Source organism: Elephantulus edwardii, unplaced genomic scaffold (genome assembly GCF_000299155.1).
Source record: "Elephantulus edwardii isolate Elephantulus edwardi_28Jun2011 unplaced genomic scaffold, EleEdw1.0 scaffold00108, whole genome shotgun sequence".
In the NCBI taxonomy this organism is placed as follows: Eukaryota; Metazoa; Chordata; class Mammalia; order Macroscelidea; family Macroscelididae; genus Elephantulus; species Elephantulus edwardii.
In genome coordinates, this window is record NW_006399858.1 from 1300247 (window position 1) to 1316629 (window position 16383).

The following is a 16383-nucleotide window of genomic DNA, read 5'->3' on the forward strand; positions in this document are numbered from 1 at the left end:
TTGGAGGCAAGGATTCTGGGGCTTCGTCTGACATACTTTGGACATGTTGTAAGGAGAGACAGGTCTTTAGAGAGGGACATCATGCTGGGGAGAGTGGAGGGACAGCACAGGAGTGGAAGACCCTCTATGAGGTGGATTGATTCAGTGACTGGGGTACTAGGGATGTGTTTGTCAGAGGCAGTGAGATTGGCACAGGATAGAGCACAGTTTAGGGCTGTTGTACATAGGGTCGCTATGAGTCACAAACGACTCGATGGCACATAACAACAACAACATAGTACTTGTATACATAAATGTGATTACTTTAGTTCAAAGAAATAACTTTAGTCTTAGACCATAAATCACAACATAATTATGCAGTATGATAATGACCAATCACATCACTTCTTTCAAAGTCTGTCTGTGATTAGTCATTGTGTATTTTCTATTGAAGTCACTCACAAAAGGTGAGACTGCCTTCTTGTCTCCTACTTTGTGTTTTTTGAGTTTGCATGGTCATTCTTTTTTTTCTTGTTACAATTTTAAAAAAAATGTTATTTTGATTTATTTACAAAGTTAGAATATGTTGTTTTTCACAAAAGATCCTTCCCATTTCCTTCACTCCACTCACCCACTGAATTGTGTAACCTTATGAGTAACACCCACCCCTTCATCCTCACCCTTCTATTTCTACTCTCCCCCTGGCCCTGGATCCTCATTCTCATTCTACAATAATGGTTTTATACAGTTATTTGTCCTTGCTGGACTGAGTTAGTTCCTACAACATAGTGCTCTACAGTTTGTTAGGTAGTAATTTACAAAAGCATTGCTCCTGTGTGCTGCATAGTAGTCCATTTTATGAATGTACCATAACTTAGGACTCCATTGTCTTGTATGTTCTTTATCTCATCCTTTCCATATTTTCATTGATCTATCTTGATTCAATGATTTATAAACGTGTTGATAATTACTTTTCACACTTTAAAAAACAACTAATAATTTATTTGTCTTTAAATAGGATATAGAATTTCCTATCCCTTGAAATTAAATTGCCTTTGAAAACCTACTGGAGGGTAAGTAAGATATGTGCTGGTTCTGACTTGATGGCACACAATAATAAGCACCCTCAGTTACTCTACTTCTAAACATATGCTTTATTTTAGTGAAACTGTAGTTGTTTGCAATGTCTGCAATCTCAGGACTTAAGAGAAATATGCTTTTAACTGCTTTTAGCACATATACCACATCTCATGGCATGCACTTCCTAAACAACATGCCTCTGGGAACTCTATGATCTTTGATAAATGTCTGTAGCTGTAGAGGGGCTTCAGACCTTTTGTTCATAGGGTCACTATGAGTTGACCTCTACTCAAAGGCAATTAACAACAATAGTGGTAAGAAAGTGGCCTAGTAGTAGTAGGAAGCTATGGTGCAATCCCAAAGGCATGTAATTCAAATTCACAAGCTGCTCCATAGGAGAAAAATGAACAATTTCCTACCTTACAATTGAATTGCCTCTGAAAACCTGCTGGAGGAACAGTTACAGTTTAGTTCCAACTCATTGATACATAACAATAACAGCAAAACAGTGGTAAGAGGCTACACTGCAATTTCAAAGCCACAAGGTTCAAATTCATCAGGAGCTCTGTGGGAAAGAGTGTACAATCTCCTCTGATGCTATTAAGTGCCTCTAAAAACCTGCTCTCTTGCTTATATGTTGTTTCATGAAATTCTTCTGTGTCTGCCAATTCCCTTCGATACAGTGACTCGGTATATTCTTTCCATCTTCTTTTTTTTTTTTTTTGTCCAAGTACAGGTTTTGCATGAGCATAATCAGGTATTCTGAAATTCTGATCCTTCTCAAGGTTAGCCACAATATGTTGTGATCCACACAGTCAATAAAACAAAGATAGGCATTCCTCTGGTACTCTCTGGTTTCAGCTAAAATCCTTCAGACACTGGCTATGATATCCCTAGTACAATGGCCTCTTCTAAAGCCAACTTGCATATGTGTTTCATTGATTATGCAAAGGCGTTTGACTGTGTGGATCATAACAAACTGTGGCTGACTCTGAGAAGAATGGGAATCCCAGAACATTTAATCGTGCTTATGTGAAACCTATACTTGGACCAAGAGGCAGTCATCAGAACAGAGCAGGGTAACACTGCATGGTTCAAAATTAGGAAGGGTGTACGCCAGGGATGTGTCCTATCTCCATACCTTTTCAACATGTATGCAGAGCAGATTATCCGAGAGGCTGGGCTCTATGAGGAGAAGCGTGGCATCAGGATTGGTGGAAGATCTATCAACAATCTGCATTATGCAGATGACACAACCCTGCTCGCTGAAACTGAGGAGGACCTCATGCACTTACTGCAGAGGGTCAAGGACTGCAGCCTTCAGTATGGACTGAGGCTCAATGTCAAGAAGACAAAGATTCTCACCACTGGACTAATTGGTAGCATCAGGATGGATGGCGAAGAGATTGAGATTGTTCACAGCTTCAGTTTGCTCGGCTCCACAGTCCACACTCTTGGCACCAGAAGCCAAGAAATCAAAAAACATATTGCGATGGGAAAGTCTGCAGTCTCTAAAGTACTCAAGAGCAATGGTGTCTCTCTGCAGGCCAAGGTGCACCTGATACAGGCCATGGTCTTTGCAATCACTTGTTATGCATCAGAGAGTTGGACAATGACTAGGGAGGACAGAAGAATTGACAACTTTGAGCTGTGTTGCTGGAGAAGAGAATTGAATGTATCAAGGAACTGCCAAGAAAACAGATTCATCCTAGAGAGGGTTAAACCAGGCTACTCCTTGGAGTCAAGGATTCTGGGGCTTCGTTTGACATACTTTGGACATATTGTAAGGAGAGACAGGTCCTTAGAGAGGCACATCATTCTTGGTAGGGTGGAGGGACAGTGCAGGAGGGGAAGACCCTCTATGAGGTGGATTGATTCAGTGACTGGGGTAATCGGGATGTGTGTGTCAGGGCCAACGAGATTGGCACACAATAGAGCACGGTTTAGGGCTGTTGTACATAGGGTCGCTATGAGTCGCAAACAACTCGATGGCACATAACAACAACACCTTCTTTTAATAATCCAAGATCATTTAATATTCCGTCTAAAGCATCCTTGATTATAGCAACTCAAGGTTCGAATTTGTTCTTCAGTTCCTTGAGCTTAAGATATGCCAAGCAATTTCAGCCCTTTTGATTTTCTGACTCCAGTTCCTTGCACATTTCATTGTAATATTTTACGTTGTCATCCCAAGCTGCCTTTTGAAATCTTCTGTTCAGCTCTTTAGTATCTTGAATTCTTCCTCTACTTTGGCTTTTCTGTGCTCCAGTGCAATATTCAGAGTTTCTTCTGACATCCATTATGATCTTTTTTCTTCCTCTGTCTTTGTAATGACCGTTTGCACTCTTCCTGGACAATACCCTTGATATCCTCCTACAACTCATCTGGTCTTCGCTCATTAGTGTCCAAGGCCTCAAACTTGTTCCTGAGATGGTTCCGAAATTCAGGTGGGATAGACTCAAAGTCATATTTTGATTCCCATGGATTAAGTTTAATTTTCCTCAGCTTCAGCGTGAACTTGCATATGAGTAGTTGGTGGTCTGTTCCACAATCAGCTCCTGGCCTAGTTTTCACAGCTGATATTGAGCTTCTCCAGCATTTTTTTCCGCAGATGTAATCAATCTGATTTCAATGCATACCATCAGGTGAAATCCATGTGTATAACCTGCATTTATGTCTCTTAAAAAACGTATCTGCAAAAAAAAAAAAAGTATCTGCAATGAATAAGTCATTGATTGTACAAAATTCAATCATTCTATCTCCAGCTTCATTTCTGTCACCAAGTCCTTGTTTTCCTGCTAGAGGGTCTGCTATGGATTGGTTGCCATTTGACTACAAATAATATTATGGAATAAGTTTAGAAGCAATTAATATTTTTTAAGGCATAGATCTTTCATTACCTTTTAATTTAGTAAAACCATTTATCATTTCTATTCAACATATATGTTAGCTACAAATGATTTTATTAATAATAACCTACTTTATAATTTTAATTTTTTTCTACTAGTTTATTTTCAAAGTTTGAATACAAATTCAAACAAATTCTTTAATTCCCCCCCCGCCATCAAATTGTAAAACCCAATGATAAATCCTGACCCCACACGTCTACATTCCTCTGCTTCCAGCCTCTCCCACCTTTCCTGGATGCTTATACTCATTCTACAATAACAGTCTTGTGCAATATTTCTTTTTTGGGGACTGAGTTATTCCATTCAGCATAATGCTTTCCAGTCCCACCCAAGTTAAGTAATAATTTACAAAGTTATTGCTCCTTTGTGCTGCATGGTATTCCATTGTGTGAATGTACCATGATTTCTAAATCCATTCATTTGTGATTGGACATTTGGGCTGTTTCCATGTTCTTGCTGTGGTGGATAATGCTGCTATGAATATTGGTGTACAAACCTCAGTTTGTGCCTCGGTTCTCATATTCTCAGGGTATATTCCAATAGTGGAATAGCTGGGTCTTATGGAATTTCTATGTTCAGCTTTTTGAGAAAGCACCAAACTGCCTTCCAGAGTTGTTACACAATTTTACAATCTCACCAACAATGTGTAAGAGTTCCTTTCTCACCACATCATCTCCAACATCTATTACTTGCTGCCATGTTAAACTTTGTCACTCTTACTGGAATGAGATGGTACCTCATTGTGGTTTTGATTTGCATCTCTCTTATTGCCAGTGATTTGGAGCATTTTTTTAGCACTCCTTGACCTCAAAACCTACCAAAACAGCATGGTACTGGTACAATGACAGGCACATAGACTAATGGAACAGAAATAGACCCAGCTATATATGGTCAACTGATGGTCTACAAGAAAATCAAAGTTATCAAATGGGGAAATGATAATCTCTTCAACAAATGGTGCTGGCAAAACTGGTCTTGCACCTGCAGAAAGGGGAAACAGGATCCACATCTCACAAAATATAAAAAAATCAACTCAAGGTGGGTCAGAGACCTTGGAGCCAAAGCCAGAACCATAACATTTATAAGAGACAAGCTTAGAAGCTCTAATCCAAGGTATAAAGAGACTGTCAAATACAATCAGAAATGCAAAATTTATCTCTATTTTTTTTAAATTGTAGATGAGGCATTTAGCCTCAAACTAGCTTTGGGAACTCCTGAGCTTTGAACAAGACAGGAGTCTGAAATAAACTTTTACCTTTACTAAATAGATAATACCCATTGTCCCAGAAGTCCCCCAGGCTTTATTGACAGTTAACACCCAAAGCCAAGTATAAAACACCATGCCAGATCTAGAGGAGACATAGCCCTCACATGGGAAATTATCCTACTGCATCAGCAGTGTGTTACAAACAGAAAAACAGAGACACTAAGACACAAGAAAACAGTCCTAGAGCAGAAGCTGGGGGGAAAGAATCTTTCCTCAGTCCTGCCTCAGACAATAATCTGTGCCTAAAGCTAGTACATAGAATTTAGGCTTAGAGCCTCCTAAACTTAAGACAGGCAGCGGTGTGAGAGACCAGCAGCAGTGTGAGGTGCAAGGCATCACAGAACTGACGTGAGGCCTGAGCCATCATATCAAACGATTGGCTGAGAGGAGGGAGGTGCTGGACAGTGTAAGCTGAGTGTAAGGGTATGTTGATGAGAAAGGGAAGGGATAAGACAAAAGTGTTGGAAATGAGGACAGGACCAGAATCCATTGGGGATTTCTGCAAGGGGGAAGTGACTATCATCAGCTCCTTTCAGTAAAATCCTTGTCTGACAGATATTGTTCTAAATCTGAGCATCCAAATTAAGACTAGGAAGAAGGATTGTCCCTCTGCTTCCAAAAATATCAAGCCTTCAAAACCCCTATATACAATAGAGCACACTTAGAGCAGATGAACAGATAGGGTACTTGAAGCTGAACCCTCAAAAACGGAAGCACAAAAGAGGAGAAACAGTTGTAAGCAGACACTAGTGACTGGAATGTGGAATGTGAGAAACATGAATGTAGGAAAACTGGATATTGTTAAGAAATAAATGGAATGCATAAATATTGACACACTAGAAACTAGATATGAAATTGGATTGCTTGACACAGAATATTTTGAATCAATCATACAAAAATGTGAGGAAAACAGGGTCTCATTCATAGTTAAAAAGATCATTTTTAGATCCATCTTGAAATACAATGTTGATTTTCAGCAGGAAGTAGCTAACAGAATATGCCATCCCCTTTTCCTTATGAATCAGGGTGAAGTCTCTCTCAGGGAGGAGTGATAGGGAATGGCAAAGGACACACTGACAAAGGAGATTAATCAGAACTGGCTTTGACAAGCACTGTGGCAACTGGACAATTAAAACAGACACTGGGGGGGGAGAAGGATGAACTGGGGAGGAGGGTAGTGAAAAGAGTGCAACAATGAATGAATGAAAACCCAAAATATCTGTAAATGTTTATTAAAACTAATAAAATTTAATAATAATTTTAAAAAAGAAATACAATGTTGAGCAACAGGTTAATATCCGTATGCATACAAGGAAGTGCAGTGAATACTACTATCATTGAAATATATGTACCAACAGCCAGAGCCAAAGAAAAGGAAAAAGATGAATTATATCAACTTTTACAGTCGAAGATCCACCAAACATGCAACCAAGATGCACTAATAATAGTGGGTGACTCCAATGCAAAAGTTGGAAACAGGAAAGAAAGATCAGAGGTTGAAAAACATGAACTTAGTTGCAAAAATGAGTCCGAGAATAGAAAGATAGAATTTTGCGTAATTAATTATTTTTCATTGTAAATATCTTTTTATAAAAAACACAAATGGTGATGATATACATGGATTTCACCTGATAATCTACACAGACAACAAATTGATGACCTCTGTGGAAAAATCCTTGGAGAAGATCAATAACAGTAGTGAAAACTAGGCCAGGTGTTGATTGTGAAACAGACCATCAACTACTCATATGCAAGTTCAAACTTAAGCTAAAGAAAATAAAATTAAATCCATAATAAGGAAAGTTTGACCTTGAATCTATTCTTCCTGAATTTAAAGACTGTCTCAGGATCAAGTTTGAGGCTAAGGATACTAGACAAGATGTGGGAGGGGATCAAGAATATCACAAAAATATCATCTACAAATAATCCAAAAGGTCATTACAAAGACAAAAGAGAAAGAAAAGACCAAGATGGATGTCAGAAGAGACTCTAAATATTGTATGAGAGGGCCAAGAAGCAAAGGGAAGTAAGTAGAAAGTTAGGGAACTAAATAGAAAATTTTAAAGAGCAGCTCGGAAAGACAAAGCAAAGTATGATAATGTAATGTGCGAAGAACTGGAGTCAGAGAGTAAAAAAAAAGGAAGAACTGATTTGGCATTTTTTATGCTGAAGGAACTGAAAAACAAATTCAAACCTCAAACTGCAATACTTAACAATGCTATGGGCAGAATATTGAGTGACCAAGGAAGCACCAAAAGGAGATGGAAGGAGTACACAGAATGACTGTACCAAAAAGAATTGGCTGATATGGAAGAATTCAAGAAACAACAATTGTGGTGAAGGAGGAAGTTCAGGCTTCTTTGAAGGAATTGGCAAAAATCAAGAACCTTGTAATGACATAATACAATTGGCATATTTCAACAAGCAGATGTTCACCAGGTTGTGCCAAGAAATTTGGAAGACAACTACCTGGCCAACTAACTGGGAGAGATCCAAATTTATTTGCATTAAAAAAAACCCCCCCAAAACCAAAACGATGACCCAACAGAGTGTGGAAATTATTGAACAATATCACTAATATAATATAATGATAATGTGCAAAGTTCTGCTGAAAATTATCCAAAAATGACTGGAACATACATTAATAGATAACTGCCAAAATTACAAGATAGATTTAGAAGAGGTCATGACACTGGAGACATTATGACCAGTGTCTCATAAATCTTGGCAGAAAGCAAAGAGTACCAGAGGAATGTGTGTGTTTAATTGATTAAGCAAAGTCATTTGACTGTGTGGATCACAACAAATTGTGGCTAACCTTGAGTAGAGTGGGAATTCCAGAACATTTGATTGTGCTTATGCAAAACTATACTTGGACCAGGAAGCAGTCATCAGAACAGGGCAAGGAAACACTTTATGGTTCAAAATCAGGAAAGGAGTATGTCAGGGATGCATCCTGTCTCCATACCTTTTCAATCAACATGCAGACTAGATCATTCAGGAGGCTGGGCTTTTATGGAGGAATGTGGCTTCAGGATTGGAGGAAGATTCAACAATCTACATTTTGCAAATTACACAATGTTGCTTGCTGAAACTGAAGAGGACCTGAAGCACTTGCTGTAGAAAGTCAAGGAGTGTAGTATTAATTATGTATTGACACTCAACATCAAGAAGTTAAGGATTCTCACCACTGGGCCAATTGACAGCACTATGACAGATGGAAAAGAAATTGAGGTTAACAATTTCAACTTGCTCCGCTGGCTCCACAATCAACACTTCGGGCACCAGTAGTCAGGAAATCAAAAGAAGAATTGCACTGGGAAAATCTGCTGTCAGGGACGTCTCCAGAGTACTGAGAAGCAGCAATGCCAGTCTAGAAACTAAAATGCACCTAATCCAGGCCATGGCCTTCACAAGTATTTGCTATGCATCAGAGAGCTGGACAATGACTAAAAATGACAGAAAAAGAATTGATACCTTCAAGTTATGGTGCTGGAGAAGAGTATTGAACATACTGCAGATTGCCAAAAGAACAAATAGATATGTCTTGGAGAGAGTGAAACCAAGTTTCTCCTTGGAGGCTATGATTTTGGAGCTCCTTCTCATTTACTTTGAGCACGTGGTCAGGAGGGACTGATCCTCGGAGAAGGATATCCTGTTCGGAAGGGTGAAGGGATATCGCAGGAGAGGAAGACCTGGATGAGATGGTTTGACACAGTAACTGGGGTAATAGGGGTTGTTGTTGTGTTTTTGTTGATTGCCTTTAAATGGAGCATGACTCAGGGACCTATGAAAAAAAGACCTGAAGCCCCTCTACAACTATCAATATTTACCAAAGTTCAGAGTTTCCAGAGGCAAGTTGTTTAGGAAGTGGATGCCACACCTACTCTCAAACCTGTCATATAATGTTATTGGTTGAGTTGCCTGCGATGCATAGTGACCCTATGAACAGCAGCTCTGAACACTGCCTTGTCCTGAGGCAGTCTCACTAATGCTGACACACCAACCCCCATTGCCCCTGTATCAGTCTATCTCATCCGATATCTCCCTCTCCTGCACTGTCTGTCCATCCTTCTGAGCATGATGTCCTCCAAGGACTGATCTCTCCTGGTTATATGCCTAAAGTAAGTGAGGCAGAGCTTCAAAATCCTAGCCTCCTGGTTTAACTCTCTCCAGTATAGACTGATTTGTTTTCTTAGCAATCCAAGACTCTTATAAGATTTTTGGTATGTTCAATACTCTTCCACAGCACCACACTCAAAAGCATCTCTTCTTCTTTTGTCATCCTTAGTCATTGTCTAATTTTCTGAAGCATAACAAGTAATTGAGAAAACCATGGCCTGGATTAGGCCACTAGTTGTGTCTAGACTGACACTGTTACTCTTCAGCACTCTGGAGAGGTCCACGACAGCAGATTTTCCCAATGCAATTAGTCTTTTTATTTCCTGGCTGCTGGTATTAAGAGTGCTGAAAGTGGATCTGAGCAAGCTGTAATTTCTAGCAACCTCAATCTCTTCTCTATCTATATGGTTCTGTCAATTGGTCCAGTAGTGAGAATCTTTGTCTTCTTGATATTGAGGTTCAATTCATATTGAAGACTACAGTCCTTGACCTTTTGCAGCTAGTGCTTCAGGTCTTCTTCCGTTTCAGCAAACAAGGTTGTGTCATTTGCATATCATAAATTGTTAATGAATCTCTCTCCAATCTTGATGCCACACTCCTCCTCATAAAGCCCTGCTTCACAAATGATCTGTTCTGTACACAGATTGAAAAGGTATGGTAACAGGATGCATCCCTGATGCACTCTTTTCTTGATTTTGAATCATGCAGTGTTTCCTTGCTGTTCTGAGGACTGCAGCATCTTCACACACACAATGTCAGGAACTCAAGGAGTCATACAAGATGGGCTCTATAAAGCTCTCTCTAATCTCCTTGATCAGGTAACACCTTCCTCCCAGAAATATGTAGGCTTCCTTAATCTCATCTTTGGAGAAAGGATATCTTTAATCTCAAAACTACTTCTTACAAGCACTGCCACAGCATCAGATCTAGATGATAGCTGTCCAGACCTTAGAATTATCACATTGTGTCAGCAATGTAAACTGAGACAGTAAGCCACAGAACTTAGCAGCTCAGTGGCTAGGATCTTCCCTCAGTACAACCTTAAGGTAAAATCTTTCTCTGAAGTTGGTACATGGGATTTGGACTTACATCCTCCTAAACAAGAGATGGACAGCAGCGTGAGAGACCAGTAGCAGTGAGTAGTGCAAGGCGTCACAGAAGTGACTGATGTTCATATTGAGAGACGGCTGGGAAAGGGAGGGTTTGACAAGGTGTGCAAGGTTTAGGAAGGTAGCAGGGAAGGGTAGAGATAAGTCACACGTGCTTGAGTGGGCGGGCAGTGAATGTATTGGTTATTTCTGTAAGGGAAATGTCTTTCACCTGTTAGGTTAAAATACTTGTCTCAGATATTCTTCTAATAGTGAACATCCAAATTAAGACAGACTAGGAAGATTGACTATCCACTTCTGAATTGAAGTAGGTGTGTTATACAGTCTGTGAGACTGGCTCAGGGTAGAGCAGGTTTCAGAGCTGTTTTATACAGGGTTGCCTAGAGTCTCAGACTACTCAATAGCACACAACAACAATAACAATGCTGGCATAATATTCTTCTGTTTTTAGAACATTTCCTTTGCAGTATAAAATTAATTATATTCCCATCTCTCCATCTTATTTGCCAAACATTACTTATTTTCATGGCTTCTTTTAAGGACTAGCTTAATTTTTTTAAGCTTATTGCTCTTCCTAGTTTCAGTTATTTTTGTGTTTGTGTCCCTATTGTTTTCCTAGATTTGTTGTCAACTTTAGCTTTGAGGGTCGTTTTAAACAACTCAGCCAGTTCTATCAGTGGTTCCGTGCTGTGAGTTCCATGCTTACAGCACAGTAATAAACCACTAAAATGTAATTCATACACTGCCTGAAGCTTTGTTTTGCTTTCAAAATCCTTCCATGTTTTCTGATCTTTCTTTTCAATGAATTACCTCTCTCAATGAGTAGGAGATATAAATGGGCTTCATTATTCCTATGATGTTTGTCTCTTCTCTAGTCTCAAGGCACAAACTTTACATCTTTTTTAGGGAGGAGGGGAAGGTGGAAGAAAAGGGGACGATGAAAGTCAGAAACTTCACAAGAATATCTCACTTTCCATTTAAATCCTGAAATATACACAATCTCAAATTAGGAGAGGATCTACAAAATATCTAGATTTTAAAGTGTATGTGGCCTTAAACAAGAAATTCTGATGAAACAAAGTAGAGCACTTGGCAACTAACAGAAAGATTAGCAGTTTTTACCCATTCAGCAGTTCCACAAAGAAAAGAACTGGTGATATACTCCCATAAATTGTTGTTATTGCTAGATACTGTTGAGCTGAGTGCAACTCAGTGGTCCTATAAACAATGTATCTCAATCGTGCCCTATCCTGAGCTATTCTCATTATCTCTCACATACTTGAGCTCATTTTTGCAGTCACAGTCAATACATTTCATTGAGAGATTTTTCTCTCCTTTGCTGACCCTTTGCTCCACCCTTGCATAGGTATCGGCTCCTACTGGCAAAATGCTCAAAGTATGTGGGATGAAGATTTTTATCTTTGTACCTAAGGAGTATCCTAGTTGCACTTTCTCCAAGACATATTTATCTGTTCTTTTGGCAGTCAATTATATATCTAGTATTCTTCTCCAACACCTTAACTTAAAAGTATCCATTCTCCTATCATCCTTATTCGCTGTCCAAATTTCAGATGCATATCAAGTAATGCACAAAATCATGACTTGGCTCAGGTGCACCAGAGTCTTTAAACTGCCATCATTACTCTTTAGCATTTTGGAGAGTTACTAGAATATTTTCACAATATGATACTTCTTCCAATTTCTAGACTACTGGTTCCAGGGGGTGTTGATTGTGAGTTTATTGTTGTTGTTGTTGTTAGGTGCTATCAAGTTGAGTATGACTCACAGTCACCATATAAACAACATATGTAAACCCTATGCTAACTTTATATCTCTGACACATTTGGGCCCTCTGATGCAGTCTCTGTGTCAATCTACCCAGCTGAAGTTCTTTCCTTTTCCCTCCCTCCACCTTCCAAGATATGAGGTCCCTCCCCAAGGAATACCCTCTCCCAGCAATATGCCCAAAGTATATGAAAGGAAACTTTATTATCTTTGCCTCCAAAGAGCACTCTGTCTGCCAAGATATATATGTTTGTTCTTTTAGAAGACCACAGGATATTCGATGCTCTTCATCAACACGACACTCAAAGACATCAATTCTTCTTCTGTAGTCCTTATTTATTATCCATCTTTCAGCAGCATAGCAAGTGATTGAAAAGACCATAGCCTGAATTAGGCACACTGTAGTCCACAAATTAACATCATTGCTCCTAAATAAATGTGGGGAGGGGGTGTTCCTAACTACAGACTTTTCCAGAATAATGTATTTTCTGATCTCCTGACTTCTGGAAACCAAGCATATTGATAAGGTGAAGTCACTGATATTTTCCATCTTTTCTCTATCATGATGTTGCTTATGGTCCAGTGATCTGAATCTTTGTTTTCTTGATGTTGAGATGCAATCCATATTGAAGGCTGAAGTATTTGATCTTCTCCAGCAAGCACTTCAAGTCCCCCTCATTTTCAGCAAGCTATATTAGATCATTTGCATAACAAAGGTTATTGATGAGTCTTTCTCAAGTCCTGAGGCTACAGTCTTCTTCAAATACTTTCTCAAATAATTTGCTCAACAAGCAAATTGAAGAGGTATATAAAGAAGATACAACCTTGATACACACACTTTTCCTCATTTTAAAGCATGTTCACATACAGCCTCTTAGTCTGGATATAGGTTTAGATGAGGACAATAGAGTGTTCTAATATTCCCATTCTTCTCAAAGTTAGCCATAATCTGTTATGATCTACACGGTTAAATGCCTTTGCAGAATCAATAAAGCACAAACATACATTCATCTAGCAGTATTCTCTGTTTTCAGATAGAATCCCTCGGACATCAGCAATAATATCACTGGTGTCATACCTCTTGTGGATCTAGCATGAACTTCTGTTTTCTCTCTACATGCTGTTCTAACTGTTTTTGAATGATCTTCACTAGTATTTTGCTTGCATGTGTTATTAAGGATATTAATTGATAATTTGCACATTCTGTTGAATCATCTTTCTCGTGAATGGTAGCAAATACGTATCTCTTCCAGTCAGCCAGTGGCCCTTCAAATTCCCTAACATGGACTGGTGAGCACATCAAGGGCTGTGTCTTTCATTTGAAATATGTCAGGGGGTGTTCCATCAATTTCTAGGGCCTTACTTTTTGCCAATGCTATCAGTGCAGCTTTAATTTATTTCTTCATTATCATTGGCTTTTGATCATATTTCCAGAAATATTTCATTGTCAGCCAATTATTTTTTGGAACAGTGATTCTATCACGACATCTTTTTGATTCTTCCTAGATCAATCATGACTTTGCCTGTAGCATCTCCAAGTATTGCATTTAGAGACTTTAATTAGTTTTTCAGTTATTTTAGTTTTAGAAATGTTTAGTAAGTTCCTCCCTTATTATTCACCAATTTATGGTCTTCACTGTATTTCTTTGTCTTATTGTGCTGTTCAGCTCATTACTTCAAATGTCTTACCTTTGTTTGGCTTTGTCATCCTTTAGTGCAGTTTTCAGGGGCTTTTCTGACATCCATTTTGGTTTTTCTTTTTCCTCTGTCTTTGTAGTGACCTTTTGCTCTTGATTTCATCCCACAAGTCACATGGTCATCTATCATGCATGTTCTATGCTTCAAATTTATTCTTAAGATAATCTTGAAATTCAGATGGAATAGATACAAGATTATATCTTGGTTATCATGGATGTGTTTTCATTTTCTTCAACCTCAGTTTGAACTTACACCTGAGTAATTGATGGTCTGTTCCACAGTCAACAATTGGCCATATTTTGACAGCTAACACTGAAGTCCTCCAAGATTCCTTTCAAAGATGAAGTCAATCTGATTCCTTAGAATCCATCTGTTGGGAACCATGTATAAATTCAACCTATGATTTTTTTTAAAGATATTTGAGGATGTTCCAGGAATCTAACACCATGCTGGGGAGTGCACACTGATCTGGGAAGCTCCATGCACCACTCTTGGGAACACCACGCCAAGGAGTGGTACTCCAGGGAGTTGCACACCAAAGAGTGCTGAGCCAGAGAGTGAGCAAAAAAAGCTGGAATTTGAGTGAGGTACTTTGATAGGATCATTGCTGCTTGGCCGGACCATGTAGAACAACTTAAGATCAAGCAGGAAAGAGCAAGACAGCTGGAGTGAGGCAGTAGGCCCAGTTCTAAAAGGGAAAACCAAGGCTTCCTTGTTTTCCATTCAGGTCTACACACACACACACACACACACACACACCCTGCATGTGTCTCCTGTCATCCAGTCAATAATTGCCTTTAGCCCAGAGCACCTTGGATTGGCCTAGCTGCAGCTGTGTGATAATGGAGGCTGCATCCACAGGCCTTTTTCTCTCCTGAACTGAAGCAAATTTTCCCTTGAGTCAACAGTTCAGAGATAAATCCATGCAAGATAGCTTCCCACCCTCTTCTGGAGCAGTGACTTCAGATCAAAAATCTATTACTACCTCAGGCATGAAAAACTCTGTCATAGCAATGTCACATAAGAAGCAGGCTGCCTTACATTCAACACAAGCCCAAAGCAAGATGTCCCCTCCAAAATGTGACACAGTATCAATGGATTTCCCAAAGCCAGAAAGTCTGTTGGAACTTCTGACACAAAATTTAAATGAACAATGACTGAATGTTTTCATTGGATGAAAGACAAACTTGAAGACTTACAGAACACTGCAAGCAAAAGTCAGAAGGAGTTTAAAAAAAACAAAAATCCAAAACAGTGCAGATAAAACAAATGAGGCATTCGAGGCTCTGGAAAAACAAGAAATCACAATCCAAAATAAGAGTACCAATGTTTCAGACACTGTCAACAAGATGGAAGGACACATGAGCAAAACTGTCCATCAAACATGAAGGAATGATTAAGATATTCTCAGAAAAACAGAGCCTAAGGGAGTTTGTAAAAACAAGACCAGCATTGCAGAAAACATTGGAAGTTGTCCTTCTCGCAGAGGTGCTACAGAAAGCTGAATGGACAAAACTAACTAGCAACAACACGAAAAAAGAACTCAACAATATCATAGCAATAAAATCTTGCCTTTCAATAATCACACTGAATGTGAATGGTTCGAATGCACCACTGAAGAGAACAAGAGTAACAGACTGGATAAAACCCCAAAATCCAACAATATACTGTCTGTAAGAGACACACTTGAAAAATGAAGATAAAGAAAGACTAAAAATAAAAGGTTGGGAAAATACAGTAAAGAAATGGCAACCAGAAAGAAGCAGAAGTAGCAATATTAATCTCTGATAAAATAAATTTCAATGCAAAAACCATCACAAAAACAAGAAAGGTCACTAAATAATGCATAAAGGATCAATAGACTAAGACGACATAGCACTAATAAATATGTATGCACCAAATGACGGGTCTGCAAAATATATGAAATAACATTAACAAAGTTGAAAAATGAAATAAACACCATTACTATAGTAGATGGAGACTTCAATACACCACTCTCAAGAAAAGATAAAACTACCAGAGAGAAACTCATCAAAGTTGCTGAAGAATTAAACCACACAATAAGCAAACTCAATTTCATAGATACTTATAGACTAATGCACCCCTCAAAAAACAAAGCTTACCCTCTTCTGCAACATGCATGGAACATTCTCAAGAATAGATAACACATTAGGTCACAAGGCAAGCATCAATAAATTAAAAAACATAGAAATAATACAAAGCATCTTCTCAGATCACAATGCAACTAAATTAAAAATTAATAACAAGATGATAAAGGGGGAAAAAACCCCACGTATATTTGGAAGCTGAACAACACCTTCCTTAAACATGAGTGGGTAATTGTTGTTGTTGTTATGTGCCGTCAAGTCGTTTCCAACTCATAGCGACCCTATGCACAACAGCCCTAAACCCTGCTCTATCCTGCGCCAACCGC